At 43.1% G+C, this 16,497-nt stretch overlaps 1 pseudogene; it reads left to right on the plus strand.

The window, feature by feature from the left end:
- The first annotated feature begins 627 nt into the window (after window positions 1-627).
- LOC122738848 lies at window positions 628-6,532 on the plus strand (annotated as a pseudogene).
- Window positions 6,533-16,497: the final 9,965 nt, after the last annotated feature.

Genomic DNA, 16,497 nt, shown 5'->3' on the forward strand with positions numbered 1-16,497 from the left:
GAATTGACTATGTTTGGCATTTCCCATCTGCTCCTCTGGATTGCAGATATCCTGACATTTCAGGAGCCTGCATGAGATTATGAATGATTTCTCCCTGGGAGGTATAATCCAAGGAAGAGATCATGGGATGGTTAGGAAAGATGCCACACAATTAATAGGGCAAGGCAATGAGCTAAGAACTGAGAATAAAGTAGGGACATATTCTAACACATTGCTTGGGCTTGAAGGGAGCTTTGCAAAAGAATTAGAGGGGCCAGTGGAACAAAGGAATGTCTTTGGTGTTTAATGGAGAAGACTATGAGGCTTAACTGGACACACAAGGGAATGGGGAAGGGAAGGCAAAGGTCAAAGATATGTGTCTCACAGTGACTGGTAAGATAAGAAAACAAGTTGAAATGATTCAACAAAGGGTGAAGATTGGGAAGGGAGGAGAATGTAGACAGCACAGGTGATGTCCTGGGAAGGTATTAAGGGTTAAAAGGTTTGGAGAGCATGGTGTGGAGAAAGAGTATGCTTAGAACTAGTAAAGCTAAAGCATAGGGAGAGATGGATAGATGAAAATATAATATAAAAGGAAATTTAGAACATAAAAATGGAACACTTGTGAGTAACTTTAGTATCGAGGTTATGACAATTCCTGTGAGTTTCTGAGTTGGAGGAGGAGGTCATTGCAATTGTATAGATTGAGGAGCTGAGAAGTTAGGGTATTGAGGGAAAATATATATGTATATTGAAGTCCCCTGATTGATAGCAGTAGTTGGAGTGGAGAAGCTTGTGAGTCAGGCATTGAACTCATTGAAAAGGTGAGGAGAATGCCTTGACAGCTACCAGAATCTGCTTTGGGTGATAACATTTTGGATTAAATGAATATCAAAGGAAGAGGTGGTGCTGAGTAAAAGTGTCTGAAGTGGCAATAGGGAACAAGGATTATTCCAACTTTCCTATAACCCCTGGTGAATGGATGTGAGTAAAAGTTTAACCAGTACTAAAAAGAATGTCTAGGGTTGTAGTATCATCAGGAAGAAGCCAAGTCTCAGAAAGTACTAGAAGATGAAACGGCAAGATAGTGGTATAAGAAAGAAGGAAGTATGTTAATCAAGGGCTTGGTAGAAGGGTAGATCTAGTAGCACAGTTGGTTGGATTGACGTAGATGGGAAAAGGGGAATGTATAACTAAAGTTGGGAAGGAGAAGGGTTTTTTTTGCAGACATTTCGTATCACAGGGATGATGAGAGAAGGAAGGTATAGGAGTCTGCTGACCATTTGAGAATGATTCTTAGGCAGAGTAACAGGGGTTTCTGATATTGAAGATAGGTGGTCAGAAGGCTCTAAGTTCCTGTGCAGTCCTTAACTGCTCAACCTGTTCTGTTGCTGTATCCTCTGAAATAATTGAAAGCCTACCTCGAAGTAAGGAAGAACAAGAAGTGGTGTATTGTGACCAGGATATGGCTGCTGTGAGAAATGGGTAATTGTCTCCTCTCAATGTGGATATAACGGTCAGTCATACTCCACTGACCTGCTTGTAGGACAAAGGTCTCAGATCCCCATCTCCCCCTCAGGTTAGCAAGGTCACATGGTTCAAGGAGCCCTGGTCTCAATTAGGTCCTCTCCAGAGTTCTGTCCATATAAGGAAGTATAAGGTCCACTCCTGAGTTATGCCCATACAAGGAAGAGGGGTGGGAATACTACATTCCGATTAGCTAGTTTTTGCGCGTAGATTGTAACCCCGACCAGTGATGAAAAAGGGGAAGGTCCATTTGCGTTAGGGACTAGGGTATAAAACAGGGCCTACGAGCCCCTTTTCTGGGCACCCACTAGCTGCACACTAGGGTGCCTCCTTCTCATGAGAAGAAAATAAAGCCTTTGTCACCTCGCTGCTGAGTTCCTGAGAATTATTGAGAAGAGGATGGATTTTTCCCTCACAGCTGCATTCCAAGAATGATTTAGAGCAAACCAAGTGATATCAGATGCCCTCAGACTAGAAAAGCCTAGAAAAGAGTCTAGAGGCAGATTATCCAGTTGGTTTATCCCAGTCTCATGCCAGTCCTGAGCAGGACCTGGTCACAATGCAACCTAGACAGAATGTGGGAAGTGGTTGACTTGAATCTGTAGCAAAGTACCTGGGTTCAAATTCTGCCTCTGACCTTCTACTAGTGTGACCTTAGGCAAATTATTTAATCTCTCTGGGCCTTGGTTTCCTCAACTGTAATATGTTGGGGTTTTTTTCCAGGGCAATGAGGGGTTAAGTGACTTGCCCAGGGTCACACAGCTAGTAAGTGTCAAGTGTCTAAGGCCGGATTTGAACTCAGGTCCTCCCCAGGGCCGGCGCTTTATCCACTGTGCCACTTAGCTCCTCCTCCTCAACTCTAAGATGAAGGGCTTAAATCAGATGACTTCTAAGGTCTTTAGCTCCAGGTTTATGATCCAATCATGTTCTACTCACTGGCCAAACAACATTGGGCAATGTGGATCAGTAGGAGAAACACTACCTTTGAGAGAACATGGATTCAAATCCTAGCTCTGCTTATTATTTATATGACCTTAGGTAAGTCATAACTTCTCCGGGCCCCATTTTCATCATCTGTTCTATGAGGTCAGATATTTGCTTTTAGATGATCTCTTCCATATCTGAAACCATAATCCATGACCTTTATGGAGCCATTTCTCATCTCTAAAATTAGGAAGTCTGGCTGAATGGCCTTTAGTGCCACCTCCCAACAGAATTTATACAATTATTCTATAGAATTTTTATGGTAAGTATACTTCATTGGATATTAATTCTTTGAAAGTAAGTAATCTATATATGGGCAGCTAGGTGGTGCAGTGGATAGAGAGCTGGACCTAAAGACAGGAAGACTTATCTTTGTGAGTTCATGTCTAGCCTCACACATTGACTAGTTTGTGACCCTGGGCATGTCACTTAACCCTGTTTGCCTCAGTTTCCTAGAGAGTGAAATGGCAAACCACTCCAGCACCTTTGCCAAGAAAATTGAAAATGGGGTCATGAAGAGTCAGATGTGACCGAAAAATAACTGAACAACAACAGCAATTTGTATTTGAGATACGCTCAATTAGTCAGAACTATGGCATTTCTCAAACCCTATCATAAAGTAGAATTGCATGGCACTGTATTTTGAAGACTGGAATCTACTCTGTTTTCTAGGAGAAGACTTACATGTGACTCAAGCAAGAGAATGTTTGAAGAGTGGTTGACATTTGTACATAATCACCCTCACAGTTATTGTTAGGAAGCCATCTGGTACAGGATTTCCAGAGAATTGTCTTATTCTGTCTTCATTTGAATTTTAGAATTGATTTACATCTTTTAAAAGAGGGAGTTGAGATCAATTTGCAAGTGTAAGCTTAACATAGAAGAGGCAGATTACTGCAAATAAGCTTTCTGTTCCCTGTTGCTTTTGTTTCTCATTCAGCCATTTTGTTATAATAACTATTGGTAGCTTCCCTCCCCTCCAATCATAGCCTGGTTGACTTTCATGGCTTAAGATTTCAAGAAGTATCTACCAGTTTGGACTTCACAAGAATTTCCTTGGCTTGCAGAGTAAACAAGATACTTGTAATGCTTACTATTTGTTGTATTTAGTCATTTCAGTCATATCCAAATTTTTGTGACCCCATTTTGGGTTTTCTTGGCAAAGGTACTGGAGTGATTTGGCTTTTCCTTTGCCAGCTCATTTTACAGATGAGGAAATCAAGGCAAACTGGGTGAAGTGACTTGCCCAAGGTCACAGCTAGTAAGTGTCTGAGGACATATTTGAATTCAAGTCTTCCTGATTCCAAGCCCGGCACTCTTATCCACTGCACCACCTAGATGCCTTACTATTCATGTTGCTCTCCAGGTCAGTTCCAGATTTAGTTTCCCCAGTTTAGGCAGAGTTGAGAAAAATCATCTTTCTAGGAAAGAGTTCATCCAGACCCAGACAAGCAAAAAGAAGAATGTCAATTGAATTCAGCAAAAGTTTACCACCATTTATTAAACACTAAGCCTGAGGCCTGTGACCAAGGCCTGTGCCCGCGCCCAGTGCGATCCGCCTTGGCTGCGGTGGCGGCGGAGCGCGATCGGAGCATGAGGCCCGTGCTGAGCCCGCGGGATGGTGGCGTCTGTGGAGGCGGGCGCGGGCGCGGGCAGCGCGGGCTCCCGGGACGGGCCCGGAGGCCCCGGAAGGGCGGCTGCCTCGGCCTCGGAGGCAGCCTGGGGGCCCTAGGCACCTGGGCCCGCTGCCATCTCCGAGTCTTCCTTGGCCTCCGCCGCCGCCGCCGCTTAGTCGGCGTCCTCGGTTGGCGGGCCCTCGGGCCCCGCGGGCTCTGGCCCCACCGCGGCCGCCGCCTCGTTGGGCAGCACGGGCTCTGGCGGCTGGCCCAGCGAGGCGGCCGAGCTGCTGGAGCATTGCGGCGTGTGCCGGGAGCGCCTGCGGCCCGAGCGGGAGCCGCGCCTGCTACCCTGCCTGCATGCACTCTGTGCGCCGCCAGTGCCTGCTGCCGGGGTCGGCCTCCGTGCCTGGTGGCGCCGCCCCCACGGCCGCCAACAACTGGAGTGGTGGCGCTGTGGTGGACTGTAAGGTGTGCAGGCAGCAGTGCTTTGCCAAGGACATTGTGGAGAACTACTACATGAGGGACAGCGGCTCCAAGGCCGCACTGAACCCCAAGGATGCCAACCAGTGCTGCACCAGTTGTGAGGACAATGCCCTGGCCACCAGCTACTTGGTGTAGTGCTCGGAGCCCCTTTGTGAGACCTGTGTGGAGGCTCACCAGCACATCAACTACACCAAGGACCACACCGTCTACTCCACTGGTCCCGCCAAGTCCCGTGATGGGGAGTGCACCGTCTACTGCTCGGTCCAAAATCACGAACCCTTGGTCCTCTTCTATGAGAGTTGCGACACCCTCACCTGCCGACACTGCCAACTCAATGCCCACAAAGACCATCAGTACCAGTTCCTGGAGGATGCTGTGAGAAAGCAGAGGAAGCTCTTGGCCTCCTTGGTCAAGTGCTTGGGGGATAAGCACGCCACCCTGCAGAAGAACACCAAGGAAGTGCACCTTGATTCGCCAGGTGACGGATGTGCAGAAGCAGGTGCAGATGGATGTGAAGATGGCCATGATGCAGATCATGAAAGAATTGAACAAGTGGGGCACGTGCTGGTCAACGATGCCGAGAAAATGACAGAGGGGCATCAGGAGCACATCCTGCACTTCACCTTCTGGCCCCAGAGAGCAACAACACTGCCCTGCTGCTGTCCAAGAAGCGGATTTACTTCCAGCTTTACAGGGCCTTCAAGATAATCATGGGCCCCGTGGAGCCCTGGGGGACATGAAGTTCCAGTGGGACCTCAACGCTTGGACCAAAAGTGCTGAGGCCTTTGGCAAGATTGTTTCCCAGAGGAGTGGACCTGGTTCCATGGCCCCTCTCCAGCCCCCAGCAAACCTGGAGGCAGTCTGGCCATGGACCTGCAGGAGGGCTATGGGAGCTACAGCCCAGATGACCCCTACAATGCTGAGCCCAATGTGTCAGGGATGAAAAGGTCCAGATCAGGGGATGGGGAAGTGAGTGGCCTTATGTGGAAGGTACCCCAAGTGGCTTGGAATGCCTTGATCTGGACCTTACAGTGGACAGTCACCTCCCTGTCTTCAAAGTCTTCCCTGGGACCACCAATGAGGACTACAGCCTCCTCATCATCAAGAGTGGGGGGGCCAGCCAGGGGCCAGGGGGGGCCTCCCATGCCACCCATGCCCATGGTTAAGGAGGAAGAGACCGAGGCTGCCATGGGAGCCCCCCCCAGGAGTGGAGGGGCTGGAGAAAAAAACTGCTGCTCCTACTTCCCCTGGATGTCTTAGACTGAGGGCCCTCACCAGGCCTCACCCAGTGGCAGCACCAGCTTTAGCCTGGAAGTGCTGGGTAGGCCTGATGCAGCCCTGGCAGCCATTTCTGCCACTAGTGGCCCCTGAGTCGTGGGGCCACTGTCTGCCATGCCTGCCAGAAGCCGGAGGACCTGGTGATGTGTAGCCAGTGCAAATTCTGCTTCCATTTGGAATGGCACCTGGCCACCCTGCAGGAAGTGCCTGGGGAGGAGTGGAGCTGCTCCCTGTTCCAGGAGGTGGTGGAATGTAAAGATGAGGTCCCTTTTCTTGGTCCCATAGTGTGGCCCAGACCCCTGATGGCCTGCCCTGCTAAGCTGTCACCTACTAACCAGCAGAAGTGTGAGTGTGTGCTGCTGGCCTTGCTCTGTCATGAGCTATGTTGTCCCCTGCACTGACTGGCAACAGACCCCACTCCCTCAGTGGAGCAGCTGGACACCCTGGACCTCACTCTGATCCCAGCTTGCCTGCAGGAGAAACTGTTGCCCCCCTACGGCTCCCTCCAGGAGTTTGCCCAGAATATGGGCTGCATGTTCAAGCAATTCAACAGACTCACAGAGGACAAAGCTGATGTCCAGTCCATCACTGGCCTTCAACGCTTCTTTGAGATACTGTACATACAAGATAAGTTAGAGAAAATTGACAGAGGAAGGAACTAGCATTAAGGGGTTGAGGGTGGGGATGGTGGCAGGAAAGGTTTCCCAAAGAAGGAGGAATTTTAGTTGGGACCTGAAGGAAGCCAGGGAAGGTAGGAAGCAGACATGGGGAAGGAGAATATTCCAGGTTTGCATAACAGCCAGTTTAAATGCCTGGAGACTGGAGAGAGAGTATCATGTTTGAGGACAGGAGGCTAATGACTGGATCACAGAGTAGATTGGAGGGTGTAACGTGTTAAGAAGACTGGAAAGGTAGTGTGGGGAGACAGGTTATGAAGAGCTTTGAAAAACTAATAGGAGCATTCATATTTGATCCTGGAGGAGAGTTTATTGAGTAGGGCGATGACTGGTCAGAACTGTACTTTAGGAAGATAACTTTGACCACTGAGTGGACCAATGATACATGACCAATTATTTCTCAACCCATGGTTAAGCTTCTTTTCTAATTCAGATAAAAAACTTGTTCATAATTCATAAAGGGATCAGGTCATGCTCACTTTCTAATTCAATCAAAGGACCTCTTTGTATTTCTGAAAGGAGTCACTGAGCTTGCTGAAATTTTTATTAGTTAGTTTAACACCTCATTATCAGACCTTTACTTTAGGTGATTAGACAAGGGCTTTCTACAGCCACCAACCTCTTTCCATAATGAATGCTGATAGAAAGTGATAAGATGCCTACCCCCTAGGTTGCAATAACATTAAAGGAGATAAAATTTATTCAGCTGTAAAATGGAAAAAAGTCATACCTACACTACCTATTTCACCAGGCTTTTGTGGGTAAACTGCTTTGGAAGCCCTGAAGCCCTATTGGACATCATTATGAAAAGAAAAACATAAAATATAAAACAAAAAAAGCCTATCATAAATATCATTCTTTCATCAACTTATATTCTCAGTGTAATGAGTCCTGTCAGCCAAGAGTCTGTCACAGTCTCTTTAAGAACCCAGAACAGTTCTCCATTCTAGACACTTCATACTTTACTGAACACTGACTTTTCTTTTTACTAGTTCCCACGTTTAGGTTTTGATCAAGAAAGCCAAGTACTTTTTTCTAACGGGGTGGAGTAATGGCTACCATTTAGTAGATCTGGGAGTCCCTAAATGTGTCCTTATTCTTCTTGTCAAAAAAAAAACTTTTGCAAATAAAATTTTATAGAATCCCAGACTTGAAAGTCCCACCTCCACTAAAGACCATTTAGTCAGATTCATACCTAAACAAGAGCTAGCAGTTCCAAGAAGTAGAAATCAGGAGGGAAGCATTCTGTGCATGATGGACCATTTATACAAAGGCATGGAGGTGGGAAATGAAATATCCCATGAAGGGAACAAAGAAAGGTAATTTGGCTAGAATATAGAGAGCCCGAGGTGGGGTAATATGTAATCAGTTTAGAAAGATATTATCAGATTGGTTGCTGTCTTGTGGAGGGAAGAGGGAAGGAAGAGAGGAAGAAAAATTTGGAACTCAAAATCTTATAAAAACAAATGTTGAAAGCTACCTTTGCATATAACAGGGAAAAATAAAATATTAACATTGGAAAAAAAGACTCACAACATATGTATGCTTTCCTTAATGCCCATAAAGTTCAAGCTAATTCTTATATTAATTATGTATTTCAGGCAAAAATAAAGAATATTTAAGCAAAAAAAAAAAAGGGAAGAAAGATATGCAGGATCCATTTTTTCAAAGAACTTTAATTGCCGAACAGAAGAGTAGGTGTTGGAGTCACTGTAGCATCTTGAATAGATGACTGTCATGGCTACACCTGATCATTAGAAATATCTCCTTGCTGCTATGGGAGGAGAGTATGCATGTAGATGTATACTGAAAGATCAATTGGAAGGCTATTGCACTAGGCCAGGGGGCTGGTGATAAGGGTCTAAATTAGAGTCATTTTAATAAGTGGGGAGGGTGGAGGGAACGAATTGGAGAGATTCTGTGAAGGCAGAATTGACAAAGACTTGGCAACTGATTCAGTATGGGGCTGAGTAAGAACGAAGAGTCTAGGTTGATATTGGGCTTATACTCCAAACTTGCAAACCCTGGTGACTATATCCTAAGTCTCTAGCCTCCTAGCTCTGTGATTGCCATACTACACAGGCTTTGCTTTCATCCTCAGAAGCCCAAGATTAAAATATCTCTTTTCCTATTTCTGCATGCCATCTTCCCCATCCCCTTCACCCCCACCCCCAACCTTAACAAAACTCCACCTTTTCTCCCTTTCCCATTTTGTTCTGAATTTGTCCCTCTCCATTTTTTTTTTTTAGTAAGGCAATTGGGGTTAAGTGACTTGCCCAGGGTCACACAGCTAGTAAGTGTTAAGCATCTGAGGCCGGATTTGAACTCAGGTACTCCTGAATCTAGGGCCGGTGTTCTATCCACTGCGCCATCCAGATGCCCCATTTTATTTTTTGCTTCCTACCTATGCTAACTGCAACATGCGGCCAATTATCTTTCATCTTTCAGAAGAAAGGAACAGGAAATTGAGATGCCCAGTTTGGTTTCACTACTAGCTTTGGGTAAGCTTTGGTTTTTAACACAATTGCTTATTAGGAGGACTAGCCCAAAAGGCAGAGGAAAGGGCAGAAAGCCAGAACTCCCACAAACATAGGTGAGAACAGCTATTTTTATTAGATACTTGCACTTAATTGCCATGCTCTAGGCCTATGAATTTGGTCAAATAATTTCCTTCTCAAGCTTCAGTTTCCTTCTCTGTAAAATAAAACAGTTAGACTACATGATCTCTGCATTACCTTTCAGCTCTAATGAACTATGATTTGATGAGAGCTGTTGTTCTCTGCCTGATAGCACCAACTCTCCTTCCAGTTTGGGGCTCCTCCCTGGTGAAGCAAGACTGGAGTAGCTAGTTCTTGAGTCTTTGAACATCAAGATATTTTTTTATTACTGCCCACTGATTGAGAAATGATGGGATGATAAAAAGCTACTATGAATTCATAAACACTAAAATAAACTTGTAATAGGTTGAATTTTAAAATTTTAAAATATTTGTAATTTGTTGAACAAATTTTAAAATAATTGTATAATTTTCCATCATAGTTGCATACAAATATATATACATATGAAAAATATAAATATATAGAGAAATCAATCAACAAGTAGTTGTTAAGTACCTACTATGTGCCAGTGCAACAAGGATACAAATGCAATGAATGAAGCAATTCTTATAAGAAATTTACATTCTAGGAAGGAAGACAAGAAGCACATATATGGGTGTATAAAAATGTATATAAGAAAATTAATACAAAGAATTGAATAAATTCAAAGTAAATAAGGGCAGTTTGGGAGGAAGAGCCCTTGCCTTTGGGTGTGGATCAGAAAAGGCTTCATGGAGAAGCTGGAGATAGAGCTGCATCTTGAAGAAGGAGAGGGACTTTCTTAGATGGGGAGAAGGAAGAAGGGCATTATTGGCATGGGGAATGGCCACTGCACAGGCACAGAGATTGGAGATAAAGTATATGTAGTCTATAAGGAAGAGAGAGGAGACTGGATCATAAAAAAATATTAAGGGGAGTAATATATAGGGCTGTAAAATATATATGTTTGGGGTCAGGTTGTGAAGGACTTAAAAGCTAAACAGAAGGGTTTATATTTGGTTCTCAATGCAATAGGGAGTCATGAGGTTTATTGAGTAGGGAAATCACATGGTCAGATGTAAACTTAAGGAAATTCACATGGTAGCAATGTGGAAGAGCACGACAGTGTGAAGATACTTGAGAGAGACCATTTGGGAAGTCATACAATAATCTAGATTAGGGGTGATGAGGACATGAATTTAGGTGGTGTTTGTGTAAGTAGAAAGATGGGTTCAAATGCAAAAGATGTTGTAAATGTAGAAATGGAAAGATTTGGCCAAAGGATTGACATCCCTTGATGGGAAGGACTGCTCCATGTTATATTTCCAAGGCTAGACTTTTCATCATATGCCAGTTTCACAATGAATACTCATAGCAAATAGCAAATCAACCCAATTTTCCAAGCTGATAGCAAATAGAAACTAGAAAAAAGGCATGCAGATGTGAATATATAACAGACAATACATGGAGTGAATGAGCTTTTGCATTAGGAACAATATATCTCAGCTCAGCTCAACCAAGAGTTCCATATCTCATATAAGGGGAAATTCCCCAAAGTCTCTAGTGTAGGAAACTACAATTAGGGACACGATCAAGGTGTCAGTTCCTCTACATGTCAGCTTCTTCCCAGAGTCTTTCTCTTTTCTGAGACCTGAAATGAATCTGAAATCCTGTATCTTCTCTCTTGAATCTGGAAGCCAGAAGAGCCAAATCTCTCTTCTTTCAAGCTCTCACCAAGACTGTCCATTATGTAGGTGTGGAGCATTGGATAATCAGTTTCCAACAATGGACTTTCAGCCTTGTGATGTGCTGTAAGCACCTAGATTGAAGTCATTCACCTGGAAGTTTCTTCATTTACTGGGAGCCCATAAGTGCAAGGGAGTCAAAAGGGAGTAGATGAATCAGGTAAACAGTGAATAGGGGGCACTGCCAATGAAAGCTTGAATTATTGGTCTTCAGGGAATGTCATGATGCTAATGTCTTTTAGAGGCTTAGCTTCATGTGTCAAAATGGGAATATAGTCAGTGGAAATGGTATGTCCAAGTTTGGAGAGAAGAGACCAAGTTAAAATTTATGCTCTGCCACATACTAACTTGAGTGACTTTGGGTTAATCACTAAACTCTGCAACTCTGTTTCCTCATACATAAAATGAGGGTCTTGGACAAGATAGCCTCTATTTTCCTCCTAACTCTGAATCCAAAATTCTAAAGGTTTTACTGAGTCCTTCCTTTATAATAAATCATGGATTCTTACTCTTTTTTGGGGGGTCAGGGCAATGAGGGTTAAGTGACTTGCCCAGGGTCACACAACTAGCAAGTTTCAAGTGTCTAAGGCTGGATTTGAACTCAGGTCCTCCTGAATATCCAGGACCAGTGCTTTATCCACTGCGTCACCTAGGTGCTACCTAACTTCATTTTCATTCATGCTGATACTACCCTAATATTAATCCTCACCACCTCATGCCTGGGTTATTTCAGTAATTTAACTTTTCTCCCTAATTGTAATCTTTTTTACTCTTCAACCTGCCCTCTATACTCCTTTCAAAGTAATTTGCCAAATGCTAAGGTCTGATGATTATATTTCCTTTTCTAAACAAAAATTGTGAATGGCTTCCCTTCATTTATAATGCAAAATCCAAACTTTTTTTTGGGGGGGGGGAGGGCAATGAGGGTTAAGTGACTTGCCCAGGGTCACATAATAGTTAGTGTCATGTATCTGAAGCTGGATTTGAACTCAAGTCTTCCTGAATCCAGGGCCGGTGCTTTATCCACTGTGCCACCTAGATGCCCGCAAAATCCAAACTCTTAAGCCTAGTATTTAAACTTCTTCTTCTTCTTCTTCTTCTCTCTTTTTATGGGGCAATGAGGGTTAAGTGACTTGCCCCAGGTTACACAACTAGTAAGTGTCCAGTGTTTGAGGCCTAATTTGAACTCAGGTCTTCCTGAATTCAGGGCCTGTGATTTATCCACAGCAGTACCTAGCTGCCTCTGTCTTCCTCCATTCTTAAAAGTCAGGTCCTAATAGCACCTCCATTTTGAAACTATTCTTGATCCTTCCTCCCAAACCAGGAAGAACTCTCTCCTCTGAGATCCTGTTGCATTTTAAAAATATCTTTTTTCTGAGGGTTGTTATTTTTGCCTTATGATATTATATAATTCTATAATGTAAATATTCTTGACATAAAAGATAAAGTTCTTGAGGAAAAAATACTTAAATTGTCATCTTTGCATTCTTACTACCTAGAATATTGATTTGCCCATGGGAGGTACTTAATGAATATTTGTTGAGTTGAATATTATTTATATGGAGCTAAGAAGAATTTGACTTGGCTTCTATCTGAATTATTACTTTCCTTTGAACTGTGAAAATAATCCATAGAGTGATTAAAGGAAAATACTGAGATCTTGGCCTGGCATAAATGTAACTGGGATCTAGAGGGCTTTCTCTTTTGAAACAGTGTAGCATCCAACCTAGAAAGATAAACACTTTGTGTTCTTTTTTTTTTTTTCCTGTTCTTGCCCTTTATCCCTTTGAAATGTCAGCACCAGGAAACAGAGGCAGAAGTGGTAACAGAATAAGCAATAAACATGACTAGAATGTGGAACAATAAGAGTCAGTCAAGTCCATAATCAGTGTCACTTGGGGTCTCATGAGGGCCATGAACTACTATGAATCCTTCTCTTCACCTCATTTTACCTATATCCCTTTAACTCAAGAGCCTGAGAAAGGGAAACAAATGCCCCTACCCCCATTTCCTCCCCCGTCCCCCAATGGCTGAGAATATAAGAGTTCAGGACTCCTACCTACATGGAGCATTTAGGAGGGAGCAAGCTTGGTGGAGAGATTTTATATTTCATTTGCATTTAATTTCATGATAACTAAAAACTATATAATCATATAATATACTAAGTGTCTAAAGTTAACTGCCATGGGAGTGAAGTATCTGCAAGCGAGTTTGGACTATCTCAGGAGCAAACAGTAAATTTCATTTTGGGGGGTGGGCAGGGCAATGAGGGTTAAGTGATTTGCCCAGGGTCACACAGCTAGTTAAGTGTCATGTATCTGAGGTCATATTTGAACTCAGGTCTTCCTGAATTCAGGGACAGTGCTTTATCCAGTATACCACTAGCTGCCCCCAAGTAAATTTCATTTTTTTTATATATCCTTTTTTTTGGGGGGGGTGAGGCAATTGGGGTTAAGTGACTTGCCTAGGGTCACACAGCTAGTAAGTGATGTGTCTGAGGCCAGATTTGAACTCGGGTCCTCCTGAATCCAGGGTCAGTGCTCTATCCACTGCACCACCTAGCAGCCCCTGTAAATTTCATTTTTAAAAAACATTTGACTAATATTTTGTTTCATCTCCCAAATTCAACTGAAATTTATTTCTGACCAAGTGAGAAAGTTAGTCCTGGTTGCATTGGAGAGGGGTAGGGAAGCAGTCTGGCATTTACAGAGTTAGTAATTTTCCTATGGCCAATAGGGATGCTGAAACCCATTACAAGTGGCTATTCAATTTACTTGCGCGGGAGAGAGACTGACAAAAGACCAGTCTGGGTGGGTAACTCAATTAGAGTGCCACCTGGTGGCTAAAGTTGATATCGCACTCTGAACTAATGTAAACCCAGTGAAGAGGGAAAATTAACGCACCCACTTCCTGACATGGATAAGAATATCAGTGCTGAGTCAAGTGCTGCATGAATACCGGTTTTGTTTCCTTCTTTGTTACAGTGGGGTGCAAGTCCAATTTATTTTCATGATTTTTTTTTTTACCTCCTTCAGTGCCCTGCATATTTTTACTGAAAGCATTCAATAAAAGGAATGAATGAATCTAAGAAACCCTCTTCTTTAGGTTAAATAGATAATTTCCTGTTATTTCTCAGTATTTGATTCTGTTATCATGGGATGAAATTGTGCCTCATAGCAATGTTTCTCAATCCAATAATAAACTTTATTTAACTTTTTAAAAAAATTAATCATTTATTTTCCCTCCCTCCTACCTGTCCTCCTACCCTCCCCTCCCCCGCATTGGGGGTAGGGAGAAAAAACATTTTAACAAATATTGATAGACAAACAAACACATTTTTGCATTGGCCATGTCTTAAAAATGTGTGTCTTGTTCTGCATTTTGAAACCATCACCTCTCTGTTAGGAGGTGGGTAACACATTTTATCATCAGTCTTTGGGAATTGTGTTTGGTCAGTGAGTTAATAGGAATTCTTAAGTCTTTCAAAGTTTTTTGTCTTCACATTATTGTTGTTATTGTGTAAATTGTTCTCCTGGTTATGGTCACTTCACTCATAATTGGTTCATACAAGTCTCCCCAGATTTCTCTGAAACCATCCCTTTCATAATTTCTTCTGGTAATAATGCTATATCATCCTATTGGTATGCCATATTTTGTATGACATATTCCAATGGATGGGAACACTCTTAGTCTCCAGCTCTTTGACACAGCAAAAAGAGCTGTTATAAAATTTTTGTGAATATGGATCCTTATTTAACTTCTTTGGGGAATAAGTCTAGTAATAATATCATTAGGTTAAAGAATACAGTCAACAATATTTAGTCAAGTCAACAACCATTATTTAGCACCCACTATGTGATGGACACTCTGCAAATCACTGGTAATACAAAGAAAGACAAAAGAGTCCCTGTTTTTAAGGTACTCATATTCTAATGGGGGAGATAATGTACAAAAAACTACAGATAAACAAGATAATATGCAGTAGAAATTGGAGCTATACAACCAAGGGGATACACAAGTATTAAGGGGAATAGGGAAACAGATTCTTTAAGAAGGTAGGATTTTATTGGGCACTTGAAAGGCGCCAGGAGGCAGAGAGGAAAAGACTGAGCAGTACAGGGATGGGGCACAGCCATTGCAAGTACCCAGAATCAGGAGATGGTGTATCTTGTTCAAGGAATAGCAATGAGGCCAACATCACTGCATTGCTGAGTTCGGGTGGGGGTAGGAAGGTATAAGAAGACCAGAACAGTAAGAGTGGATCAGGTTATGAAGGGTTTTGTATACTGAACAGATTATAATTTATCCTGAAGGTAATAAGAAACCTCTGAATTTTATTAAATTGGAGGGGGAACAGCAGGATTTCTTTGTAAGAGCTGGGTTTTCTTTTTCTTTTTTGGAGGCAAAACAGATTAAGTGACCTGCCCAGGGTCAAACAGCTAGTAAGTGTCTGAGTCCACATTTGAACTCAGGTCCTCTTGACTCCTGGGAAGGTGCTATATCCACTAACCCACCTGGAATTCCAAGAGTTGTATTTTCTGAAGATCAGTTTAACAGCTGATTGGAGGATGGACTGGAGTGGAGAGAGACCCAAGGCCAGGAGACCAATCAGTAAGCTGTTGCAATATTACAGAGGTGAGGTAATGAGGGCTAAGACCAGGGTGGTGGCATGCCAGAGGAAAGAAGGGAGCACATGTATTCTAGAGATATTATTTAGGTAAAATAGATCAAACTAGCAATAGATTGGATATGTAGTTTGAATGTGAGTCAAGGGAGATACTGAGGTTGTATATACCTGAGTGAGTGGGAGCATAGTGGTACCCTTAACAGTAATAGGAAAGACAAGAAGGGGTAGATTCAAGGGGACAGACAATGAATTCAGTTTTGTACCTGTTGAGTTTAAGATGCCTACAAATCATCCAATTTGAGACTTACAGGAGGCAGTTGGAGATGCCAATCTGGAGGTTAGGATTGGAGAAGCAGATCAGAGAATCATCAACACAGAGATGATAATGAAATCTATGAGCTGATGAGAAGACTGAGTAAAATAGTATAGAGGGAGAAAAAGAAGAGGGCCCAGGACAGAAACTTGGGGGGGGGGCACCAATATTTACCTGGCATAACCCAGAAGAAAATCCAGCAAACGAGACAGAAGAGGTGACTAGAAAAGGAGAACTAGGAAAATGTAGTGTCCTAAAAATCTAGAGGGAAGGGAGTGTCAAGGAGAAAAGGGTAATGAACAGTTTCAAAAGTTACAGATAGGTGAAGGATGAAGAGTGAGGAAAAAGCCATTAGATTTTGTAATTAATCCCAGCAATACAAGGATCCAAGACAACCTAAAAGACTCATGATGAAACATGCTATCTGCCTCCAGAGAAAGAACTGATATCATCTGAATACAGAAAGAAGCATACTTCCTTGCTTCTTTCCTTCCTTCCTTCCTTCCTTCCTTCCTTCCTTCCTTCCTTCCTTCCTTCCTTCCTTCCTTCCTTCCTTCCTTCCTTCCTTCCTTCCTTTCATTCCTTTCCTTTCCTTCCCTTCCCTCCCTTCTCCTCTCCTCTCCTTTCCTCTTCTCTCTCTCTCCTTTTTTCCCTCGCTCCCTTCTTCCTCTTTTTCTGTTTTAATCTTT

Source organism: Dromiciops gliroides, chromosome 2 (assembly GCF_019393635.1).
Source record: "Dromiciops gliroides isolate mDroGli1 chromosome 2, mDroGli1.pri, whole genome shotgun sequence".
Lineage (NCBI taxonomy): Eukaryota > Metazoa > Chordata > Mammalia > Microbiotheria > Microbiotheriidae > Dromiciops > Dromiciops gliroides.